This window comes from Microcebus murinus, chromosome 28 (genome assembly GCF_040939455.1).
Source record: "Microcebus murinus isolate Inina chromosome 28, M.murinus_Inina_mat1.0, whole genome shotgun sequence".
Classification (NCBI taxonomy): Eukaryota; Metazoa; Chordata; class Mammalia; order Primates; family Cheirogaleidae; genus Microcebus; species Microcebus murinus.
In genome coordinates, this window is record NC_134131.1 from 17,045,292 (window position 1) to 17,069,977 (window position 24,686).

General features: G+C 62.5%; 7 non-coding genes across 7 annotated transcripts; all 7 read right to left on the minus strand.

Annotated features, from left to right (window-relative positions):
• Nucleotides 1–1,228: 1,228 nt before the first annotated feature.
• Nucleotides 1,229–1,347, minus strand: LOC142865324 (5S ribosomal RNA). The gene has a single exon (XR_012915627.1). It is a non-coding gene; the product is annotated as a 5S ribosomal RNA (ribosomal RNA).
• Nucleotides 1,348–5,116: 3,769 nt separating this feature from the next.
• LOC142865325 (5S ribosomal RNA) lies at nucleotides 5,117–5,235 on the minus strand. Its single transcript, XR_012915628.1, has one exon. It is a non-coding gene; the product is annotated as a 5S ribosomal RNA (ribosomal RNA).
• Nucleotides 5,236–8,996: 3,761 nt separating this feature from the next.
• LOC142865392 (5S ribosomal RNA) lies at nucleotides 8,997–9,115 on the minus strand. Its single transcript, XR_012915695.1, has one exon. It is a non-coding gene; the product is annotated as a 5S ribosomal RNA (ribosomal RNA).
• A 3,794-nt stretch (nucleotides 9,116–12,909) lies between these two features.
• On the minus strand, nucleotides 12,910–13,028 carry LOC142865326 (5S ribosomal RNA). The gene has a single exon (XR_012915629.1). It is a non-coding gene; the product is annotated as a 5S ribosomal RNA (ribosomal RNA).
• Nucleotides 13,029–16,806: 3,778 nt separating this feature from the next.
• Nucleotides 16,807–16,925, minus strand: LOC142865327 (5S ribosomal RNA). The gene has a single exon (XR_012915630.1). It is a non-coding gene; the product is annotated as a 5S ribosomal RNA (ribosomal RNA).
• A 3,760-nt stretch (nucleotides 16,926–20,685) lies between these two features.
• Nucleotides 20,686–20,804, minus strand: LOC142865328 (5S ribosomal RNA). Its single transcript, XR_012915631.1, has one exon. It is a non-coding gene; the product is annotated as a 5S ribosomal RNA (ribosomal RNA).
• Nucleotides 20,805–24,565: 3,761 nt separating this feature from the next.
• LOC142865329 (5S ribosomal RNA) lies at nucleotides 24,566–24,684 on the minus strand. The gene has a single exon (XR_012915632.1). It is a non-coding gene; the product is annotated as a 5S ribosomal RNA (ribosomal RNA).
• Nucleotides 24,685–24,686: the final 2 nt, after the last annotated feature.

The window sequence follows — 24,686 nt, forward strand, 5'->3', positions numbered from 1 at the left end:
AAGAATGGACACACGAGCACCACGTGAGCGCGCTCACCAGCAAATTGGTACGAACGGATGGACGCCTAAGTGGACAGAGAGGAATCACCTTCATCGGGTGGGTGTCGGGCGGGTGGGGGGAGGGGAGGGGCATACACATCCATTAGGCATGGGGTGGGTGCGCACCGACTGGGGGATGGGCGCACTTGAAGCTCTGACCCGAGGGGGGAGGCTTGGAGAGGGCAAGGCACCCGACCTTAACATTGGTACCCCCACAATACGCTGGAACAACCTGAGAGGTATAAGAATAAGAACACAGGGGGGGCCGGGCGCGGTGGCTCACGCCTGTAATCCTAGCTCTCTGGGAGGCCGAGGCGGGCGGATTGCTCCAGGTCAGGAGTTCGAAACCAGCCTGAGCAAGAGCGAGACCCCGTCTCTACTAAAAATAGAAAGAAATTAATTGGCCAACTAATATATATAGAAAAACACAGCCGGGCGTGGTGGTGCATGCCTGTAGTCCCAACTACTCGGGAGGCTGAGGCAGCAGGATTGCTTGAGCCCGGAGATTGAGGTTGCTGTGAGCTAGGCTGACGCCATGGCACTCACTCTAGCCTGGGCAGCAAAACGAGACTCTGTCTCAAAAAAAAAAAAAAAAAAAAAGAACACAGGGGGGAGGGGGGCACGGGCAACACATGTCACCTGAATACTTGTACTCCCATCATCTGCTTGAAGAGAGAGAGAAAAGAAAATGCAATCATAGAGGTAAGAGACACTTTTTAAAAATAATGAATCCGAAGAGAAAAGTAAAAGGAGGCCTGTGGAGCAGGTCTGGGTGTGACTCCGGATCCCCCAACATCAGGTGCCACCACCAAAGATTCCTGCGTGTAGCCCATAGAACCCCAAAAGCAACGGGACGAGTTCTGGTCACATGCTCCCTCAAAATGACATCCTGGCCTTCTTCTGGAACTCCCTCCCCTCTCAGACTCTCAAGGTTTCCTCCAGCGTGTCGGTTCCCACAGAGCAGACCTTTGGTCTGAGACCTGACAGTCCAGATGCCACGCATGCTGCCGCGTGGCGGCGGTGTCGCGGCTTGGGACAAGAGGAGGCCCCACGGTGCGGGCTGGGGCGCCAGGCAACGCGGGCGGGCGCTGAGGGTGGGGGTGACCCCCACCGCGGGCCGCCGCCACGCTCCCAGAAAGGGGACAGAACAAGAGGCAAAAAAAAAAAAAAAAAAAAAAAAAAAAGCAGCAGCCTGTGGCACCCGGTATTCCCAGGCGGTCTCCCATCCAAGTACTAACCAGGCCCGACCCTGCTTAGCTTCCGAGACCAGACGAGATCGGGGGCGTTCAGGGTGGTGTGGCCCTAGACGGCGGCGGAGGGCGCCCCTGCCCCGCTCGAGAAGCCGAGCCTCTCTGGGCTTCCCCGCCGCCGCCTCCCGCCCCAGGCCCCGCGCCGGGCCGGGCCGGTTGAGTTCGCCGGCCGGGTCCCGCGGGCTCCCAGGGACGGGGGTGATGGGCGGGGCGGGGCGGGGCGGGGGGCTGTCTCTCTATACACACACACACACACTCACACTCACTCACACTCACACAAGATGCGCCTCCACGGCTGGACTCGCCAAGGTGGAGCCCTCCCAGCCCCCCTCGTCTCCTCGCCCGGCCTCCTTCACCTACCCGCTGCCCACCCCCAGCGCGTCGCTGCCTGCCGCTGACTGCGCACGCCGCGGGACGCTCGCCCTTTGACCCCAGCCAGGGGCCGCCCTCCCCCACAACCCCTTTCAGCTGCGCCCCCCCCCTCGCCCTGTGGGTGGGCTGCCGCCTATTCCCCGGGGCCAGGGCTGGGGCACAGCCAGTGTATGGGGCGTCTCTCTCTGGGGATGTGTCCCATGGGTGGGGTGGGGTGGCGTGGTTTGGGGGGCGCTGAAGAAATCAGTCCCCTCCATCTCCTACCTCTGGAAAACGCCCAAGCCCGTGGAGAACTGCCGGCACCGCTTCGTGGGGGCCGGGACCCTCCTCCGTGTCCTCCTGTGGCCCAGTCCAAGGGGCCTGGGCCTGGCCGGGGCTGCATTGGACCCCGACCACCCTGGCGTGTGGACTCGCTAAAAATCGGCCATTAGATATTGGATTCCAGCTTCCTGGAGGTCATTTCACTAATGAGTGCACCGGAAAGAGTTTCCTAATCCATCTGTGAGGGTGGCAACTGAAAGAGAATTTGAAAGCTGACAGAATAGGCGAGGGAAGGCATAGGAGATTTCCACACCCAGCAAGGAAGACTTTCCCGAAATGGAAGCAAGAAACGAGCAAACAGAGACACCGGTAGCCCGCCCGGAAAAGAGTCTGCCCCTGAGAGAAAGCACCCTGACCAGGTTCACCCGTGGGTGGGTGGCGAGCTAGCGGCATTCAGAAGAGCGAGGCCCGCAGTCTGTGCGGAAGACACCTGCGCTCGGGTGTGTGTGGCGGCGCGATTCACAAGCAGCTCTAGACGTTAAACCAAGGAGAAGCCAGGGAGTTCCCAACGCCCCAGGTGTCCTCAGCCCACGACTGGCTGCTGTGGGAATGCGAAGCCCGGCTCCTTGTCTCAGAGCGGGGTTCCCAGGAGGATCAGGCTGAAGCTGGGACTTGGCCTCAAAGTGTCCCCTCGCATGGCCACCCCCTTCCCCTTCCTGCTCCTCTACTCCTGGTGCCCCTCCATCCAGGGGCCAGACCTTAAAGAGTCACCGCAAGAGAATCCTGGTCCCAAAGGAGCCTTCTGGGGGACCGGTGCTGAGAGAGGTTGTGGGCATGGCCCGCTGGGGCTCTGCCCGACCCAGGGCTGAGAGATGCCACCTCCCAGCTCTGGGTCCCTGCAGGAAGTGTTGGCAAGCACAGGGCCGGTCCTCCAAAGGCCCAGGTGCAGGGAGCCCAGGCCAAGCAGCCTGTGGAAGAAGCCACTTGCCGTGCCACCCCGGGAACAGGACTGCAGGCCCCGGCCCTTCCCACCTCCTCCTCCTCCTCCCCCTGCCCCCCCCACAGGGCACAGGGCTCAGAGACACCTCAGACTCTTGCTACCCAAAGTGCAAAGGGCATCAGTTGCTCCTCCAACCCCCCCGCCCAGCAGACCACGTTGTCCAGCCAGCCCCCGGGCCTCCCTGGGGTGCCCAGCACAAAAGTGCAGACACCCACCGGACCCTCAATCTCAGTTTTCGGATGTTTTTGCCACTCTAAGGACCCGCAGGCCAGCTGGGCCTTCGGGCAGGACAGAGAGCCCCGGAATCCGACGTGGAGAGCTGCGTGTACGTCCCCATCAGGAGGCGGTCCCCACCTCCGCGGCTCTCCCCTTGTGGGGAGCGGCAGCCCAGCCGGCAGCCCCAGGGCCTCAGGGAAGACACCAGGCTGGGCCCCCGCGGCACAGCGGGGGCACGTCCCCCGCACTCAAGCGACTTAGGGACGGCTGCTGGAGACTGCTGCGGCCACCCTGCTGCCGGGTTCCTGGAGGGCTTCCTGGAAGCAGCGTCCACACCAAGCCCTTGGAAGGCCCAGGCGACGGAGGAGCCGGTCAGGCAGGGGCCGAGGACGGTGAGAGGCCGGGCGGGCGGGAAGGACCATGTCAGGCAGGGGCAGAGGACGGTGACAGGCCGGGCGGGGAGGAGCCGGACAGGCGGGGGCCCAGGACAGTGACGGGCCTGGCCGGGGAGGAGTGCGTCAGGCAGGGGCAGAGGAGACGGGCTGGGTAAGGGTTAGGGTTACAGTTAGGGCACAATTCACAATCGCAAAGACGTGGAAGCGACCCGAGTGCCCATCCATCCAGGAGTGCATGAATAAAATGTGGCGCGTGGACACCACGGAGTGCCATTCGGCTGTGAGGAGCAGCGGTGAGAGGGCGCCTCTCGTGTTCTCCTGGCCAGAGCTGGTACCCGTTCCAGTAAGCCAGGTATCCCAAGAATGGACACACGAGCACCACGTGAGCGCGCTCACCAGCAAATTGGTACGAACGGATGGACGCCTAAGTGGACAGAGAGGAATCACCTTCATCGGGTGGGTGTCGGGCGGGTGGGGGGAGGGGAGGGGCATACACATCCATTAGGCATGGGGTGGGTGCGCACCGACTGGGGGATGGGCGCACTTGAAGCTCTGACCCGAGGGGGGAGGCTTGGAGAGGGCAAGGCACCCGACCTTAACATTGGTACCCCCACAATACGCTGGAACAACCTGAGAGGTATATGAATAAGAACACAGGGGGGGCCGGGCGCGGTGGCTCACGCCTGTAATCCTAGCTCTCTGGGAGGCCGAGGCGGGCGGATTGCTCCAGGTCAGGAGTTCGAAACCAGCCTGAGCAAGAGCGAGACCCCGTCTCTACTAAAAATAGAAAGAAATTAATTGGCCAACTAATATATATAGAAAAACACAGCCGGGCGTGGTGGTGCATGCCTGTAGTCCCAACTACTCGGGAGGCTGAGGCAGCAGGATTGCTTGAGCCCGGAGATTGAGGTTGCTGTGAGCTAGGCTGACGCCATGGCACTCACTCTAGCCTGGGCAGCAAAACGAGACTCTGTCTCAAAAAAAAAAAAAAAAAAGAACACAGGGGGGAGGGGGGCACGGGCAACACATGTCACCTGAATACTTGTACTCCCATCATCTGCTTGAAGAGAGAGAGAAAAGAAAATGCAATCATAGAGGTAAGAGACACTTTTTAAAAATAATGAATCCGAAGAGAAAAGTAAAAGGAGGCCTGTGGAGCAGGTCTGGGTGTGACTCCGGATCCCCCAACATCAGGTGCCACCACCAAAGATTCCTGCGTGTAGCCCATAGAACCCCAAAAGCAACGGGACGAGTTCTGGTCACATGCTCCCTCAAAATGACATCCTGGCCTTCTTCTGGAACTCCCTCCCCTCTCAGACTCTCAAGGTTTCCTCCAGCGTGTCGGTTCCCACAGAGCAGACCTTTGGTCTGAGACCTGACAGTCCAGATGCCACGCATGCTGCCGCGTGGCGGCGGTGTCGCGGCTTGGGACAAGAGGAGGCCCCACGGTGCGGGCTGGGGCGCCAGGCAACGCGGGCGGGCGCTGAGGGTGGGGGTGACCCCCACCGCGGGCCGCCGCCACGCTCCCAGAAAGGGGACAGAACAAGAGGCAAAAAAAAAAAAAAAAAAAAAAAAAAAGCAGCAGCCTGTGGCACCCGGTATTCCCAGGCGGTCTCCCATCCAAGTACTAACCAGGCCCGACCCTGCTTAGCTTCCGAGACCAGACGAGATCGGGGGCGTTCAGGGTGGTGTGGCCCTAGACGGCGGCGGAGGGCGCCCCTGCCCCGCTCGAGAAGCCGAGCCTCTCTGGGCTTCCCCGCCGCCGCCTCCCGCCCCAGGCCCCGCGCCGGGCCGGGCCGGTTGAGTTCGCCGGCCGGGTCCCGCGGGCTCCCAGGGACGGGGGTGATGGGCGGGGCGGGGCGGGGCGGGGGGCTGTCTCTCTATACACACACACACACACTCACACTCACTCACACTCACACAAGATGCGCCTCCACGGCTGGACTCGCCAAGGTGGAGCCCTCCCAGCCCCCCTCGTCTCCTCGCCCGGCCTCCTTCACCTACCCGCTGCCCACCCCCAGCGCGTCGCTGCCTGCCGCTGACTGCGCACGCCGCGGGACGCTCGCCCTTTGACCCCAGCCAGGGGCCGCCCTCCCCCACAACCCCTTTCAGCTGCGCCCCCCCCCTCGCCCTGTGGGTGGGCTGCCGCCTATTCCCCGGGGCCAGGGCTGGGGCACAGCCAGTGTATGGGGCGTCTCTCTCTGGGGATGTGTCCCATGGGTGGGGTGGGGTGGCGTGGTTTGGGGGGCGCTGAAGAAATCAGTCCCCTCCATCTCCTACCTCTGGAAAACGCCCAAGCCCGTGGAGAACTGCCGGCACCGCTTCGTGGGGGCCGGGACCCTCCTCCGTGTCCTCCTGTGGCCCAGTCCAAGGGGCCTGGGCCTGGCCGGGGCTGCATTGGACCCCGACCACCCTGGCGTGTGGACTCGCTAAAAATCGGCCATTAGATATTGGATTCCAGCTTCCTGGAGGTCATTTCACTAATGAGTGCACCGGAAAGAGTTTCCTAATCCATCTGTGAGGGTGGCAACTGAAAGAGAATTTGAAAGCTGACAGAATAGGCGAGGGAAGGCATAGGAGATTTCCACACCCAGCAAGGAAGACTTTCCCGAAATGGAAGCAAGAAACGAGCAAACAGAGACACCGGTAGCCCGCCCGGAAAAGAGTCTGCCCCTGAGAGAAAGCACCCTGACCAGGTTCACCCGTGGGTGGGTGGCGAGCTAGCGGCATTCAGAAGAGCGAGGCCCGCAGTCTGTGCGGAAGACACCTGCGCTCGGGTGTGTGTGGCGGCGCGATTCACAAGCAGCTCTAGACGTTAAACCAAGGAGAAGCCAGGGAGTTCCCAACGCCCCAGGTGTCCTCAGCCCACGACTGGCTGCTGTGGGAATGCGAAGCCCGGCTCCTTGTCTCAGAGCAGGGTTCCCAGGAGGATCAGGCTGAAGCTGGGACTTGGCCTCAAAGTGTCCCCTCGCATGGCCACCCCCTTCCCCTTCCTGCTCCTCTACTCCTGGTGCCCCTCCATCCAGGGGCCAGACCTTAAAGAGTCACCGCAAGAGAATCCTGGTCCCAAAGGAGCCTTCTGGGGGACCGGTGCTGAGAGAGGTTGTGGGCATGGCCCGCTGGGGCTCTGCCCGACCCAGGGCTGAGAGATGCCACCTCCCAGCTCTGGGTCCCTGCAGGAAGTGTTGGCAAGTACAGGGCCGGTCCTCCAAAGGCCCAGGTGCAGGGAGCCCAGGCCAAGCAGCCTGTGGAAGAAGCCACTTGCCGTGCCACCCCGGGAACAGGACTGCAGGCCCCGGCCCTTCCCACCTCCTCCTCCTCCTCCCCCTGCCCCCCCCACAGGGCACAGGGCTCAGAGACACCTCAGACTCTTGCTACCCAAAGTGCAAAGGGCATCAGTTGCTCCTCCAACCCCCCCGCCCAGCAGACCACGTTGTCCAGCCAGCCCCCGGGCCTCCCTGGGGTGCCCAGCACAAAAGTGCAGACACCCACCGGACCCTCAATCTCAGTTTTCGGATGTTTTTGCCACTCTAAGGACCCGCAGGCCAGCTGGGCCTTCGGGCAGGACAGAGAGCCCCGGAATCCGACGTGGAGAGCTGCGTGTACGTCCCCATCAGGAGGCGGTCCCCACCTCCGCGGCTCTCCCCTTGTGGGGAGCGGCAGCCCAGCCGGCAGCCCCAGGGCCTCAGGGAAGACACCAGGCTGGGCCCCCGCGGCACAGCGGGGGCACGTCCCCCGCACTCAAGCGACTTAGGGACGGCTGCTGGAGACTGCTGCGGCCACCCTGCTGCCGGGTTCCTGGAGGGCTTCCTGGAAGCAGCGTCCACACCAAGCCCTTGGAAGGCCCAGGCGACGGAGGAGCCGGTCAGGCAGGGGCCGAGGACGGTGAGAGGCCGGGCGGGCGGGAAGGACCATGTCAGGCAGGGGCAGAGGACGGTGACAGGCCGGGCGGGGAGGAGCCGGACAGGCGGGGGCCCAGGACAGTGACGGGCCTGGCCGGGGAGGAGTGCGTCAGGCAGGGGCAGAGGAGACGGGCTGGGTAAGGGTTAGGGTTACAGTTAGGGCACAATTCACAATCGCAAAGACGTGGAAGCGACCCGAGTGCCCATCCATCCAGGAGTGCATGAATAAAATGTGGCGCGTGGACACCACGGAGTGCCATTCGGCTGTGAGGAGCAGCGGTGAGAGGGCGCCTCTCGTGTTCTCCTGGCCAGAGCTGGTACCCGTTCCAGTAAGCCAGGTATCCCAAGAATGGACACACGAGCACCACGTGAGCGCGCTCACCAGCAAATTGGTACGAACGGATGGACGCCTAAGTGGACAGAGAGGAATCACCTTCATCGGGTGGGTGTCGGGCGGGTGGGGGGAGGGGAGGGGCATACACATCCATTAGGCATGGGGTGGGTGCGCACCGACTGGGGGATGGGCGCACTTGAAGCTCTGACCCGAGGGGGGAGGCTTGGAGAGGGCAAGGCACCCGACCTTAACATTGGTACCCCCACAATACGCTGGAACAACCTGAGAGGTATATGAATAAGAACACAGGGGGGGCCGGGCGCGGTGGCTCACGCCTGTAATCCTAGCTCTCTGGGAGGCCGAGGCGGGCGGATTGCTCCAGGTCAGGAGTTCGAAACCAGCCTGAGCAAGAGCGAGACCCCGTCTCTACTAAAAATAGAAAGAAATTAATTGGCCAACTAATATATATAGAAAAACACAGCCGGGCGTGGTGGTGCATGCCTGTAGTCCCAACTACTCGGGAGGCTGAGGCAGCAGGATTGCTTGAGCCCGGAGATTGAGGTTGCTGTGAGCTAGGCTGACGCCATGGCACTCACTCTAGCCTGGGCAGCAAAACGAGACTCTGTCTCAAAAAAAAAAAAAAAAAAAGAACACAGGGGGGAGGGGGGCACGGGCAACACATGTCACCTGAATACTTGTACTCCCATCATCTGCTTGAAGAGAGAGAGAAAAGAAAATGCAATCATAGAGGTAAGAGACACTTTTTAAAAATAATGAATCCGAAGAGAAAAGTAAAAGGAGGCCTGTGGAGCAGGTCTGGGTGTGACTCCGGATCCCCCAACATCAGGTGCCACCACCAAAGATTCCTGCGTGTAGCCCATAGAACCCCAAAAGCAACGGGACGAGTTCTGGTCACATACTCCCTCAAAATGACATCCTGGCCTTCTTCTGGAACTCCCTCCCCTCTCAGACTCTCAAGGTTTCCTCCAGCGTGTCGGTTCCCACAGAGCAGACCTTTGGTCTGAGACCTGACAGTCCAGATGCCACGCATGCTGCCGCGTGGCGGCGGTGTCGCGGCTTGGGACAAGAGGAGGCCCCACGGTGCGGGCTGGGGCGCCAGGCACCGCGGGCGAGCGCTGAGGGTGGGGGTGACCCCCACCCCGGGCCGCCGCCACGCTCCCAGAAAGGGGACAGAAAAGAGGCAAAAAAAAAAAAAAAAAAAGCAGCAGCCTGTGGCACCCGGTATTCCCAGGCGGTCTCCCATCCAAGTACTAACCAGGCCCGACCCTGCTTAGCTTCCGAGACCAGAGGAGATCGGGGGCGTTCAGGGTGGTGTGGCCCTAGACGGCGGCGGAGGGCGCCCCTGCCCCGCTCAAGAAGCCGAGCCTCTCTGGGCTTCCCCGCCGCCGCCTCCCGCCCCAGGCCCCGCGCCGGGCCGGGCCGGTTGAGTTCGCCGGCCGGGTCCCGCGGGCTCCCAGGGACGGGGGTGATGGGCGGGGCGGGGCGGGGCGGGGCGGGGGGCTGTCTCTCTATACACACACACACACACACACTCACACTCACTCACACTCACACAAGATGCGCCTCCACGGCTGGACTCGCCAAGGTGGAGCCCTCCCAGCCCCCCTCGTCTCCTCGCCCGGCCTCCTTCACCTACCCGCTGCCCACCCCCAGGGCGTCGCTGCCTGCCGCTGACTGCGCACGCGCGGGACGCTCGCCCTTTGACCCCAGCCAGGGGCCGCCCTCCCCCACAACCCCTTTCAGCTGTGCCCCCCCCCTCGCCCTGTGGGTGGGCTGCCGCCTATTCCCCCGGGCCAGGGCTGGGGCACAGCCAGTGTATGGGGCGTCTCTCTCTGGGGATGTGTCCCATGGGTGGGATGGGGTGGCGTGGTTTGGGGGGCGCTGAAGAAATCAGTCCCCTCCATCTCCTACCTCTGGAAAACGCCCAAGCCCGTGGAGAACTGCCGGCACCGCTTCGTGGGGGCCGGGACCCTCCTCCGTGTCCTCCTGTGGCCCAGTCCAAGGGGCCTGGGCCTGGCCGGGGCTGCATTGGACCCCGACCACCCTGGCGTGTGGACTCGCTAAAAATCGGCCATTAGATATTGGATTCCAGCTTCCTGGAGGTCATTTCACTAATGAGTGCACCGGAAAGAGTTTCCTAATCCATCTGTGAGGGTGGCAACTGAAAGAGAATTTGAAAGCTGACAGAATAGGTGAGGGAAGGCATAGGAGATTTCCACACCCAGCAAGGAAGACTTTCCCGAAATGGAAGAAAGAAACGAGCAAACAGAGACACCGGTAGCCCGCCCGGAAAAGAGTCTGCCCCTGAGAGAAAGCACCCTGACCAGGTTCACCCGTGGGTGGGTGGTGAGCTAGCGGCATTCAGAAGAGCGAGGCCCGCAGTCTGTGCGGAAGACACCTGCGCTCGGGTGTGTGTGGCGGCGCGATTCACAAGCAGCTCTAGACGTTAAACCAAGGAGAAGCCAGGGAGTTCCCAACGCCCCAGGTGTCCTCAGCCCACGACTGGCTGCTGTGGGAATGCGAAGCCCGGCTCCTTGTCTCAGAGCGGGGTTCCCAGGAGGATCAGGCTGAAGCTGGGACTTGGCCTCAAAGTGTCCCCTCGCATGGCCACCCCCTTCCCCTTCCTGCTCCTCTACTCCTGGTGCCCCTCCATCCAGGGGCCAGACCTTAAAGAGTCACCGCAAGAGAATCCTGGTCCCAAAGGAGCCTTCTGGGGGACCGGTGCTGAGAGAGGTTGTGGGCATGGCCCGCTGGGGCTCTGCCCGACCCAGGGCTGAGAGATGCCACCTCCCAGCTCTGGGTCCCTGCAGGAAGTGTTGGCAAGCACAGGGCCGGTCCTCCAAAGGCCCAGGTGCAGGGAGCCCAGGCCAAGCAGCCTGTGGAAGAAGCCACTTGCCGTGCCACCCCGGGAACAGGACTGCAGGCCCCGGCCCTTCCCACCTCCTCCTCCTCCTCCTCCTCCTCCTCCCCCCCGCCCCCCCCCCAGGGCACAGGGCTCAGAGACACCTCAGACTCTTGCTACCCAAAGTGCAAAGGGCATCAGTTGCTCCTCCAACCCCCCCGCCCAGCAGACCACGTTGTCCAGCCAGCCCCCGGGCCTCCCTGGGGTGCCCAGCACAAAAGTGCAGACACCCACCGGACCCTCAATCTCAGTTTTCGGATGTTTTTGCCACTCTAAGGACCCGCAGGCCAGCTGGGCCTTCGGGCAGGACAGAGAGCCCCGGAATCCGACGTGGAGAGCTGCGTGTACGTCCCCATCAGGAGGCGGTCCCCACCTCCGCGGCTCTCCCCTTGTGGGGAGCGGCAGCCCAGCCGGCAGCCCCAGGGCCTCAGGGAAGACACCAGGCTGGGCCCCCGCGGCACAGCGGGGGCACGTCCCCCGCACTCAAGCGACTTAGGGACGGCTGCTGGAGACTGCTGCGGCCACCCTGCTGCCGGGTTCCTGGAGGGCTTCCTGGAAGCAGCGTCCACACCAAGCCCTTGGAAGGCCGAGGCGACGGAGGAGCCGGTCAGGCAGGGGCCGAGGACGGTGAGAGGCCGGGTGGGCGGGAAGGAGCATGTCAGGCAGGGGCAGAGGACGGTGACAGGCCGGGCGGGGAGGAGCCGGTCAGTCGGGGGCCCAGGACAGTGATGGGCCTGGCCGGGGAGGAGTGCGTCAGGCAGGGGCAGAGGAGACGGGCTGGGTAAGGGTTAGGGTTACAGTTAGGGCACAATTCACAATCGCAAAGACGTGGAAGCGACCCGAGTGCCCATCCATCCAGGAGTGCATGAATAAAATGTGGCGCGTGGACACCACGGAGTGCCATTCGGCTGTGAGGAGCAGCGGTGAGAGGGCGCCTCTCGTGTTCTCCTGGCCAGAGCTGGTACCCGTTCCAGTAAGCCAGGTATCCCAAGAATGGACACACGAGCACCACGTGAGCGCGCTCACCAGCAAATTGGTACGAACGGATGGACGCCTAAGTGGACAGAGAGGAATCACCTTCATCGGGTGGGTGTCGGGCGGGTGGGGGGAGGGGAGGGGCATACACATCCATTAGGCATGGGGTGGGTGCGCACCGACTGGGGGATGGGCGCACTTGAAGCTCTGACCCGAGGGGGGAGGCTTGGAGAGGGCAAGGCACCCGACCTTAACATTGGTACCCCCACAATACGCTGGAACAACCTGAGAGGTATAAGAATAAGAACACAGGGGGGGCCGGGCGCGGTGGCTCACGCCTGTAATCCTAGCTCTCTGGGAGGCCGAGGCGGGCGGATTGCTCCAGGTCAGGAGTTCGAAACCAGCCTGAGCAAGAGCGAGACCCCGTCTCTACTAAAAATAGAAAGAAATTAATTGGCCAACTAATATATATAGAAAAACACAGCCGGGCGTGGTGGTGCATGCCTGTAGTCCCAACTACTCGGGAGGCTGAGGCAGCAGGATTGCTTGAGCCCGGAGATTGAGGTTGCTGTGAGCTAGGCTGACGCCATGGCACTCACTCTAGCCTGGGCAGCAAAACGAGACTCTGTCTCAAAAAAAAAAAAAAAAAAAAAGAACACAGGGGGGAGGGGGGCACGGGCAACACATGTCACCTGAATACTTGTACTCCCATCATCTGCTTGAAGAGAGAGAGAAAAGAAAATGCAATCATAGAGGTAAGAGACACTTTTTAAAAATAATGAATCCGAAGAGAAAAGTAAAAGGAGGCCTGTGGAGCAGGTCTGGGTGTGACTCCGGATCCCCCAACATCAGGTGCCACCACCAAAGATTCCTGCGTGTAGCCCATAGAACCCCAAAAGCAACGGGACGAGTTCTGGTCACATGCTCCCTCAAAATGACATCCTGGCCTTCTTCTGGAACTCCCTCCCCTCTCAGACTCTCAAGGTTTCCTCCAGCGTGTCGGTTCCCACAGAGCAGACCTTTGGTCTGAGACCTGACAGTCCAGATGCCACGCATGCTGCCGCGTGGCGGCGGTGTCGCGGCTTGGGACAAGAGGAGGCCCCACGGTGCGGGCTGGGGCGCCAGGCAACGCGGGCGGGCGCTGAGGGTGGGGGTGACCCCCACCGCGGGCCGCCGCCACGCTCCCAGAAAGGGGACAGAACAAGAGGCAAAAAAAAAAAAAAAAAAAAAAAAAAAAGCAGCAGCCTGTGGCACCCGGTATTCCCAGGCGGTCTCCCATCCAAGTACTAACCAGGCCCGACCCTGCTTAGCTTCCGAGACCAGACGAGATCGGGGGCGTTCAGGGTGGTGTGGCCCTAGACGGCGGCGGAGGGCGCCCCTGCCCCGCTCGAGAAGCCGAGCCTCTCTGGGCTTCCCCGCCGCCGCCTCCCGCCCCAGGCCCCGCGCCGGGCCGGGCCGGTTGAGTTCGCCGGCCGGGTCCCGCGGGCTCCCAGGGACGGGGGTGATGGGCGGGGCGGGGCGGGGCGGGGGGCTGTCTCTCTCTACACACACACACACACTCACACTCACTCACACTCACACAAGATGCGCCTCCACGGCTGGACTCGCCAAGGTGGAGCCCTCCCAGCCCCCCTCGTCTCCTCGCCCGGCCTCCTTCACCTACCCGCTGCCCACCCCCAGGGCGTCGCTGCCTGCCGCTGACTGCGCACGCCGCGGGACGCTCGCCCTTTGACCCCAGCCAGGGGCCGCCCTCCCCCACAACCCCTTTCAGCTGCGCCCCCCCCCTCGCCCTGTGGGTGGGCTGCCGCCTATTCCCCGGGGCCAGGGCTGGGGCACAGCCAGTGTATGGGGCGTCTCTCTCTGGGGATGTGTCCCATGGGTGGGGTGGGGTGGCGTGGTTTGGGGGGCGCTGAAGAAATCAGTCCCCTCCATCTCCTACCTCTGGAAAACGCCCAAGCCCGTGGAGAACTGCCGGCACCGCTTCGTGGGGGCCGGGACCCTCCTCCGTGTCCTCCTGTGGCCCAGTCCAAGGGGCCTGGGCCTGGCCGGGGCTGCATTGGACCCCGACCACCCTGGCGTGTGGACTCGCTAAAAATCGGCCATTAGATATTGGATTCCAGCTTCCTGGAGGTCATTTCACTAATGAGTGCACCGGAAAGAGTTTCCTAATCCATCTGTGAGGGTGGCAACTGAAAGAGAATTTGAAAGCTGACAGAATAGGCGAGGGAAGGCATAGGAGATTTCCACACCCAGCAAGGAAGACTTTCCCGAAATGGAAGCAAGAAACGAGCAAACAGAGACACCGGTAGCCCGCCCGGAAAAGAGTCTGCCCCTGAGAGAAAGCACCCTGACCAGGTTCACCCGTGGGTGGGTGGCGAGCTAGCGGCATTCAGAAGAGCGAGGCCCGCAGTCTGTGCGGAAGACACCTGCGCTCGGGTGTGTGTGGCGGCGCGATTCACAAGCAGCTCTAGACGTTAAACCAAGGAGAAGCCAGGGAGTTCCCAACGCCCCAGGTGTCCTCAGCCCACGACTGGCTGCTGTGGGAATGCGAAGCCCGGCTCCTTGTCTCAGAGCGGGGTTCCCAGGAGGATCAGGCTGAAGCTGGGACTTGGCCTCAAAGTGTCCCCTCGCATGGCCACCCCCTTCCCCTTCCTGCTCCTCTACTCCTGGTGCCCCTCCATCCAGGGGCCAGACCTTAAAGAGTCACCGCAAGAGAATCCTGGTCCCAAAGGAGCCTTCTGGGGGACCGGTGCTGAGAGAGGTTGTGGGCATGGCCCGCTGGGGCTCTGCCCGACCCAGGGCTGAGAGATGCCACCTCCCAGCTCTGGGTCCCTGCAGGAAGTGTTGGCAAGCACAGGGCCGGTCCTCCAAAGGCCCAGGTGCAGGGAGCCCAGGCCAAGCAGCCTGTGGAAGAAGCCACTTGCCGTGCCACCCCGGGAACAGGACTGCAGGCCCCGGCCCTTCCCACCTCCTCCTCCTCCTCCTCCTCCTCCTCCCCCCCGCCCCCCCCCCAGGGCACAGGGCTCAGAGACACCTCAGACTCTTGCTACCCAAAGTGCAAAGGGCATCAGTTGCTCCTCCAACCCCCCCGCCCAGCAGACCACGTTGTCCAGCCAGCCCCCGGGCCTCCCTGGGGTGCCCAGCACAAAAGTGCAGACACCCACCGGACCCTCAATCTCAGTTTTCGGATGTTTTTGCCACTCTAAGGACCCGCAGGCCAGCTGGGCCTTCGGGCAGGACAGAGAGCCCCGGAATCCGACGTGGAGAGCTGCGTGTACGTCCCCATCAGGAGGCGGTCCCCACCTCCGCGGCTCTCCCCTTGTGGGGAGCGGCAGCCCAGCCGGCAGCCCCAGGGCCTCAGGGAAGACACCAGGCTGGGCCCCCGCGGCACAGCGGGGGCACGTCCCCCGCACTCAAGCGACTTAGGGACGGCTGCTGGAGACTGCTGCGGCCACCCTGCTGCCGGGTTCCTGGAGGGCTTCCTGGAAGCAGCGTCCACACCAAGCCCTTGGAAGGCCCAGGCGACGGAGGAGCCGGTCAGGCAGGGGCCGAGGACGGTGAGAGGCCGGGTGGGCGGGAAGGAGCATGTCAGGCAGGGGCAGAGGACGGTGACAGGCCGGGCGGGGAGGAGCCGGTCAGTCGGGGGCCCAGGACAGTGATGGGCCTGGCCGGGGAGGAGTGCGTCAGGCAGGGGCAGAGGAGACGGGCTGGGTAAGGGTTAGGGTTACAGTTAGGGCACAATTCACAATCGCAAAGACGTGGAAGCGACCCGAGTGCCCATCCATCCAGGAGTGCATGAATAAAATGTGGCGCGTGGACACCACGGAGTGCCATTCGGCTGTGAGGAGCAGCGGTGAGAGGGCGCCTCTCGTGTTCTCCTGGCCAGAGCTGGTACCCGTTCCAGTAAGCCAGGTATCCCAAGAATGGACACACGAGCACCACGTGAGCGCGCTCACCAGCAAATTGGTACGAACGGATGGACGCCTAAGTGGACAGAGAGGAATCACCTTCATCGGGTGGGTGTCGGGCGGGTGGGGGGAGGGGAGGGGCATACACATCCATTAGGCATGGGGTGGGTGCGCACCGACTGGGGGATGGGCGCACTTGAAGCTCTGACCCGAGGGGGGAGGCTTGGAGAGGGCAAGGCACCCGACCTTAACATTGGTACCCCCACAATACGCTGGAACAACCTGAGAGGTATAAGAATAAGAACACAGGGGGGGCCGGGCGCGGTGGCTCACGCCTGTAATCCTAGCTCTCTGGGAGGCCGAGGCGGGCGGATTGCTCCAGGTCAGGAGTTCGAAACCAGCCTGAGCAAGAGCGAGACCCCGTCTCTACTAAAAATAGAAAGAAATTAATTGGCCAACTAATATATATAGAAAAACACAGCCGGGCGTGGTGGTGCATGCCTGTAGTCCCAACTACTCGGGAGGCTGAGGCAGCAGGATTGCTTGAGCCCGGAGATTGAGGTTGCTGTGAGCTAGGCTGACGCCATGGCACTCACTCTAGCCTGGGCAGCAAAACGAGACTCTGTCTCAAAAAAAAAAAAAAAAAAAAAGAACACAGGGGGGAGGGGGGCACGGGCAACACATGTCACCTGAATACTTGTACTCCCATCATCTGCTTGAAGAGAGAGAGAAAAGAAAATGCAATCATAGAGGTAAGAGACACTTTTTAAAAATAATGAATCCGAAGAGAAAAGTAAAAGGAGGCCTGTGGAGCAGGTCTGGGTGTGACTCCGGATCCCCCAACATCAGGTGCCACCACCAAAGATTCCTGCGTGTAGCCCATAGAACCCCAAAAGCAACGGGACGAGTTCTGGTCACATGCTCCCTCAAAATGACATCCTGGCCTTCTTCTGGAACTCCCTCCCCTCTCAGACTCTCAAGGTTTCCTCCAGCGTGTCGGTTCCCACAGAGCAGACCTTTGGTCTGAGACCTGACAGTCCAGATGCCACGCATGCTGCCGCGTGGCGGCGGTGTCGCGGCTTGGGACAAGAGGAGGCCCCACGGTGCGGGCTGGGGCGCCAGGCAACGCGGGCGGGCGCTGAGGGTGGGGGTGACCCCCACCGCGGGCCGCCGCCACGCTCCCAGAAAGGGGACAGAACAAGAGGCAAAAAAAAAAAAAAAAAAAAGCAGCAGCCTGTGGCACCCGGTATTCCCAGGCGGTCTCCCATCCAAGTACTAACCAGGCCCGACCCTGCTTAGCTTCCGAGACCAGACGAGATCGGGGGCGTTCAGGGTGGTGTGGCCCTAGACGGCGGCGGAGGGCGCCCCTGCCCCGCTCGAGAAGCCGAGCCTCTCTGGGCTTCCCCGCCGCCGCCTCCCGCCCCAGGCCCCGCGCCGGGCCGGGCCGGTTGAGTTCGCCGGCCGGGTCCCGCGGGCTCCCAGGGACGGGGGTGATGGGCGGGGCGGGGCGGGGCGGGGGGCTGTCTCTCTCTACACACACACACACACTCACACTCACTCACACTCACACAAGATGCGCCTCCACGGCTGGACTCGCCAAGGTGGAGCCCTCCCAGCCCCCCTCGTCTCCTCGCCCGGCCTCCTTCACCTACCCGCTGCCCACCCCCAGCGCGTCGCTGCCTGCCGCTGACTGCGCACGCCGCGGGACGCTCGCCCTTTGACCCCAGCCAGGGGCCGCCCTCCCCCACAACCCCTTTCAGCTGCGCCCCCCCCCTCGCCCTGTGGGTGGGCTGCCGCCTATTCCCCGGGGCCAGGGCTGGGGCACAGCCAGTGTATGGGGCGTCTCTCTCTGGGGATGTGTCCCATGGGTGGGGTGGGGTGGCGTGGTTTGGGGGGCGCTGAAGAAATCAGTCCCCTCCATCTCCTACCTCTGGAAAACGCCCAAGCCCGTGGAGAACTGCCGGCACCGCTTCGTGGGGGCCGGGACCCTCCTCCGTGTCCTCCTGTGGCCCAGTCCAAGGGGCCTGGGCCTGGCCGGGGCTGCATTGGACCCCGACCACCCTGGCGTGTGGACTCGCTAAAAATCGGCCATTAGATATTGGATTCCAGCTTCCTGGAGGTCATTTCACTAATGAGTGCACCGGAAAGAGTTTCCTAATCCATCTGTGAGGGTGGCAACTGAAAGAGAATTTGAAAGCTGACAGAATAGGCGAGGGAAGGCATAGGAGATTTCCACACCCAGCAAGGAAGACTTTCCCGAAATGGAAGCAAGAAACGAGCAAACAGAGACACCGGTAGCCCGCCCGGAAAAGAGTCTGCCCCTGAGAGAAAGCACCCTGACCAGGTTCACCCGTGGGTGGGTGGCGAGCTAGCGGCATTCAGAAGAGCGAGGCCCGCAGTCTGTGCGGAAGACACCTGCGCTCGGGTGTGTGTGGCGGCGCGATTCACAAGCAGCTCTAGACGTTAAACCAAGGAGAAGCCAGGGAGTTCCCAACGCCCCAGGTGTCCTCAGCCCACGACTGGCTGCTGTGGGAATGCGAAGCCCGGCTCCTTGTCTCAGAGCGGGGTTCCCAGGAGGATCAGGCTGAAGCTGGGACTTGGCCTCAAAGTGTCCCCTCGCATGGCCACCCCCTTCCCCTTCCTGCTCCTCTACTCCTGGTGCCCCTCCATCCAGGGGCCAGACCTTAAAGAGTCACCGCAAGAGAATCCTGGTCCCAAAGGAGCCTTCTGGGGGACCGGTGCTGAGAGAGGTTGTGGGCATGGCCCGCTGGGGCTCTGCCCGACCCAGGGCTGAGAGATGCCACCTCCCAGCTCTGGGTCCCTGCAGGAAGTGTTGGCAAGCACAGGGCCGGTCCTCCAAAGGCCCAGGTGCAGGGAGCCCAGGCCAAGCAGCCTGTGGAAGAAGCCACTTGCCGTGCCACCCCGGGAACAGGACTGCAGGCCCCGGCCCTTCCCACCTCCTCCTCCTCCTCCCCCTGCCCCCCCCACAGGGCACAGGGCTCAGAGACACCTCAGACTCTTGCTACCCAAAGTGCAAAGGGCATCAGTTGCTCCTCCAACCCCCCCGCCCAGCAGACCACGTTGTCCAGCCAGCCCCCGGGCCTCCCTGGGGTGCCCAGCACAAAAGTGCAGACACCCACCGGACCCTCAATCTCAGTTTTCGGATGTTTTTGCCACTCTAAGGACCCGCAGGCCAGCTGGGCCTTCGGGCAGGACAGAGAGCCCCGGAATCCGACGTGGAGAGCTGCGTGTACGTCCCCATCAGGAGGCGGTCCCCACCTCCGCGGCTCTCCCCTTGTGGGGAGCGGCAGCCCAGCCGGCAGCCCCAGGGCCTCAGGGAAGACACCAGGCTGGGCCCCCGCGGCACAGCGGGGGCACGTCCCCCGCACTCAAGCGACTTAGGGACGGCTGCTGGAGACTGCTGCGGCCACCCTGCTGCCGGGTTCCTGGAGGGCTTCCTGGAAGCAGCGTCCACACCAAGCCCTTGGAAGGCCCAGGCGACGGAGGAGCCGGTCAGGCAGGGGCCGAGGACGGTGAGAGGCCGGGCGGGCGGGAAGGACCATGTCAGGCAGGGGCAGAGGACGGTGACAGGCCGGGCGGGGAGGAGCCGGACAGGCGGGGGCCCAGGACAGTGACGGGCCTGGCCGGGGAGGAGTGCGTCAGGCAGGGGCAGAGGAGACGGGCTGGGTAAGGGTTAGGGTTACAGTTAGGGCACAATTCACAATCGCAAAGACGTGGAAGCGACCCGAGTGCCCATCCATCCAGGAGTGCATGAATAAAATGTGGCGCGTGGACACCACGGAGTGCCATTCGGCTGTGAGGAGCAGCGGTGAGAGGGCGCCTCTCGTGTTCTCCTGGCCAGAGCTGGGACCCGTTCCAGTAAGCCAGGTATCCCAAGAATGGACACACGAGCACCACGTGAGCGCGCTCACCAGCAAATTGGTACGAACGGATGGACGCCTAAGTGGACAGAGAGGAATCACCTTCATCGGGTGGGTGTCGGGCGGGTGGGGGGAGGGGAGGGGCATACACATCCATTAGGCATGGGGTGGGTGCGCACCGACTGGGGGATGGGCGCACTTGAAGCTCTGACCCGAGGGGGGAGGCTTGGAGAGGGCAAGGCACCCGACCTTAACATTGGTACCCCCACAATACGCTGGAACAACATGAGAGGTATATGAATAAGAACACAGGGGGGGCCGGGCGCGGTGGCTCACGCCTGTAATCCTAGCTCTCTGGGAGGCCGAGGCGGGCGGATTGCTCCAGGTCAGGAGTTCGAAACCAGCCTGAGCAAGAGCGAGACCCCGTCTCTACTAAAAATAGAAAGAAATTAATTGGCCAACTAATATATATAGAAAAACACAGCCGGGCGTGGTGGTGCATGCCTGTAGTCCCAACTACTCGGGAGGCTGAGGCAGCAGGATTGCTTGAGCCCGGAGATTGAGGTTGCTGTGAGCTAGGCTGACGCCATGGCACTCACTCTAGCCTGGGCAGCAAAACGAGACTCTGTCTCAAAAAAAAAAAAAAAAAAGAACACAGGGGGGAGGGGGGCACGGGCAACACATGTCACCTGAATACTTGTACTCCCATCATCTGCTTGAAGAGAGAGAGAAAAGAAAATGCAATCATAGAGGTAAGAGACACTATTTAAAAATAATGAATCCGAAGAGAAAAGTAAAAGGAGGCCTGTGGAGCAGGTCTGGGTGTGACTCCGGATCCCCCAACATCAGGTGCCACCACCAAAGATTCCTGCGTGTAGCCCATAGAACCCCAAAAGCAACGGGACGAGTTCTGGTCACATACTCCCTCAAAATGACATCCTGGCCTTCTTCTGGAACTCCCTCCCCTCTCAGACTCTCAAGGTTTCCTCCAGCGTGTCGGTTCCCACAGAGCAGACCTTTGGTCTGAGACCTGACAGTCCAGATGCCACGCATGCTGCCGCGTGGCGGCGGTGTCGCGGCTTGGGACAAGAGGAGGCCCCACGGTGCGGGCTGGGGCGCCAGGCACCGCGGGCGAGCGCTGAGGGTGGGGGTGACCCCCACCCCGGGCCGCCGCCACGCTCCCAGAAAGGGGACAGAACAAGAGGCAAAAAAAAAAAAAAAAAAGCAGCAGCCTGTGGCACCCGGTATTCCCAGGCGGTCTCCCATCCAAGTACTAACCAGGCCCGACCCTGCTTAGCTTCCGAGACCAGACGAGATCGGGGGCGTTCAGGGTGGTGTGGCCCTAGACGGCGGCGGAGGGCGCCCCTGCCCCGCTCGAGAAGCCGAGCCTCTCTGGGCTTCCCCGCCGCCGCCTCCCGCCCCAGGCCCCGCGCCGGGCCGGGCCGGTTGAGTTCGCCGGCCGGGTCCCGCGGGCTCCCAGGGACGGGGGTGATGGGCGGGGCGGGGCGGGGCGGGGGGCTGTCTCTCTCTACACACACACACACACTCACACTCACTCACACTCACACAAGATGCGCCTCCACGGCTGGACTCGCCAAGGTGGAGCCCTCCCAGCCCCCCTCGTCTCCTCGCCCGGCCTCCTTCACCTACCCGCTGCCCACCCCCAGCGCGTCGCTGCCTGCCGCTGACTGCGCACGCCGCGGGACGCTCGCCCTTTGACCCCAGCCAGGGGCCGCCCTCCCCCACAACCCCTTTCAGCTGCGCCCCCCCCCTCGCCCTGTGGGTGGGCTGCCGCCTATTCCCCGGGGCCAGGGCTGGGGCACAGCCAGTGTATGGGGCGTCTCTCTCTGGGGATGTGTCCCATGGGTGGGGTGGGGTGGCGTGGTTTGGGGGGCGCTGAAGAAATCAGTCCCCTCCATCTCCTACCTCTGGAAAACGCCCAAGCCCGTGGAGAACTGCCGGCACCGCTTCGTGGGGGCCGGGACCCTCCTCCGTGTCCTCCTGTGGCCCAGTCCAAGGGGCCTGGGCCTGGCCGGGGCTGCATTGGACCCCGACCACCCTGGCGTGTGGACTCGCTAAAAATCGGCCATTAGATATTGGATTCCAGCTTCCTGGAGGTCATTTCACTAATGAGTGCACCGGAAAGAGTTTCCTAATCCATCTGTGAGGGTGGCAACTGAAAGAGAATTTGAAAGCTGACAGAATAGGCGAGGGAAGGCATAGGAGATTTCCACACCCAGCAAGGAAGACTTTCCCGAAATGGAAGCAAGAAACGAGCAAACAGAGACACCGGTAGCCCGCCCGGAAAAGAGTCTGCCCCTGAGAGAAAGCACCCTGACCAGGTTCACCCGTGGGTGGGTGGCGAGCTAGCGGCATTCAGAAGAGCGAGGCCCGCAGTCTGTGCGGAAGACACCTGCGCTCGGGTGTGTGTGGCGGCGCGATTCACAAGCAGCTCTAGACGTTAAACCAAGGAGAAGCCAGGGAGTTCCCAACGCCCCAGGTGTCCTCAGCCCACGACTGGCTGCTGTGGGAATGCGAAGCCCGGCTCCTTGTCTCAGAGCGGGGTTCCCAGGAGGATCAGGCTGAAGCTGGGACTTGGCCTCAAAGTGTCCCCTCGCATGGCCACCCCCTTCCCCTTCCTGCTCCTCTACTCCTGGTGCCCCTCCATCCAGGGGCCAGACCTTAAAGAGTCACCGCAAGAGAATCCTGGTCCCAAAGGAGCCTTCTGGGGGACCGGTGCTGAGAGAGGTTGTGGGCATGGCCCGCTGGGGCTCTGCCCGACCCAGGGCTGAGAGATGCCACCTCCCAGCTCTGGGTCCCTGCAGGAAGTGTTGGCAAGCACAGGGCCGGTCCTCCAAAGGCCCAGGTGCAGGGAGCCCAGGCCAAGCAGCCTGTGGAAGAAGCCACTTGCCGTGCCACCCCGGGAACAGGACTGCAGGCCCCGGCCCTTCCCACCTCCTCCTCCTCCTCCCCCTGCCCCCCCCACAGGGCACAGGGCTCAGAGACACCTCAGACTCTTGCTACCCAAAGTGCAAAGGGCATCAGTTGCTCCTCCAACCCCCCCGCCCAGCAGACCACGTTGTCCAGCCAGCCCCCGGGCCTCCCTGGGGTGCCCAGCACAAAAGTGCAGACACCCACCGGACCCTCAATCTCAGTTTTCGGATGTTTTTGCCACTCTAAGGACCCGCAGGCCAGCTGGGCCTTCGGGCAGGACAGAGAGCCCCGGAATCCGACGTGGAGAGCTGCGTGTACGTCCCCATCAGGAGGCGGTCCCCACCTCCGCGGCTCTCCCCTTGTGGGGAGCGGCAGCCCAGCCGGCAGCCCCAGGGCCTCAGGGAAGACACCAGGCTGGGCCCCCGCGGCACAGCGGGGGCACGTCCCCCGCACTCAAGCGACTTAGGGACGGCTGCTGGAGACTGCTGCGGCCACCCTGCTGCCGGGTTCCTGGAGGGCTTCCTGGAAGCAGCGTCCACACCAAGCCCTTGGAAGGCCCAGGCGACGGAGGAGCCGGTCAGGCAGGGGCCGAGGACGGTGAGAGGCCGGGCGGGCGGGAAGGACCATGTCAGGCAGGGGCAGAGGACGGTGACAGGCCGGGCGGGGAGGAGCCGGACAGGCGGGGGCCCAGGACAGTGACGGGCCTGGCCGGGGAGGAGTGCGTCAGGCAGGGGCAGAGGAGACGGGCTGGGTAAGGGTTAGGGTTACAGTTAGGGCACAATTCACAATCGCAAAGACGTGGAAGCGACCCGAGTGCCCATCCATCCAGGAGTGCATGAATAAAATGTGGCGCGTGGACACCACGGAGTGCCATTCGGCTGTGAGGAGCAGCGGTGAGAGGGCGCCTCTCGTGTTCTCCTGGCCAGAGCTGGGACCCGTTCCAGTAAGCCAGGTATCCCAAGAATGGACACACGAGCACCACGTGAGCGCGCTCACCAGCAAATTGGTACGAACGGATGGACGCCTAAGTGGACAGAGAGGAATCACCTTCATCGGGTGGGTGTCGGGCGGGTGGGGGGAGGGGAGGGGCATACACATCCATTAGGCATGGGGTGGGTGCGCACCGACTGGGGGATGGGCGCACTTGAAGCTCTGACCCGAGGGGGGAGGCTTGGAGAGGGCAAGGCACCCGACCTTAACATTGGTACCCCCACAATACGCTGGAACAACATGAGAGGTATATGAATAAGAACACAGGGGGGGCCGGGCGCGGTGGCTCACGCCTGTAATCCTAGCTCTCTGGGAGGCCGAGGCGGGCGGATTGCTCCAGGTCAGGAGTTCGAAACCAGCCTGAGCAAGAGCGAGACCCCGTCTCTACTAAAAATAGAAAGAAATTAATTGGCCAACTAATATATATAGAAAAACACAGCCGGGCGTGGTGGTGCATGCCTGTAGTCCCAACTACTCGGGAGGCTGAGGCAGCAGGATTGCTTGAGCCCGGAGATTGAGGTTGCTGTGAGCTAGGCTGACGCCATGGCACTCACTCTAGCCTGGGCAGCAAAACGAGACTCTGTCTCAAAAAAAAAAAAAAAAAAGAACACAGGGGGGAGGGGGGCACGGGCAACACATGTCACCTGAATACTTGTACTCCCATCATCTGCTTGAAGAGAGAGAGAAAAGAAAATGCAATCATAGAGGTAAGAGACACTATTTAAAAATAATGAATCCGAAGAGAAAAGTAAAAGGAGGCCTGTGGAGCAGGTCTGGGTGTGACTCCGGATCCCCCAACATCAGGTGCCACCACCAAAGATTCCTGCGTGTAGCCCATAGAACCCCAAAAGCAACGGGACGAGTTCTGGTCACATACTCCCTCAAAATGACATCCTGGCCTTCTTCTGGAACTCCCTCCCCTCTCAGACTCTCAAGGTTTCCTCCAGCGTGTCGGTTCCCACAGAGCAGACCTTTGGTCTGAGACCTGACAGTCCAGATGCCACGCATGCTGCCGCGTGGCGGCGGTGTCGCGGCTTGGGACAAGAGGAGGCCCCACGGTGCGGGCTGGGGCGCCAGGCACCGCGGGCGAGCGCTGAGGGTGGGGGTGACCCCCACCCCGGGCCGCCGCCACGCTCCCAGAAAGGGGACAGAACAAGAGGCAAAAAAAAAAAAAAAAAAAGCAGCAGCCTGTGGCACCCGGTATTCCCAGGCGGTCTCCCATCCAAGTACTAACCAGGCCCGACCCTGCTTAGCTTCCGAGACCAGACGAGATCGGGGGCGTTCAGGGTGGTGTGGCCCTAGACGG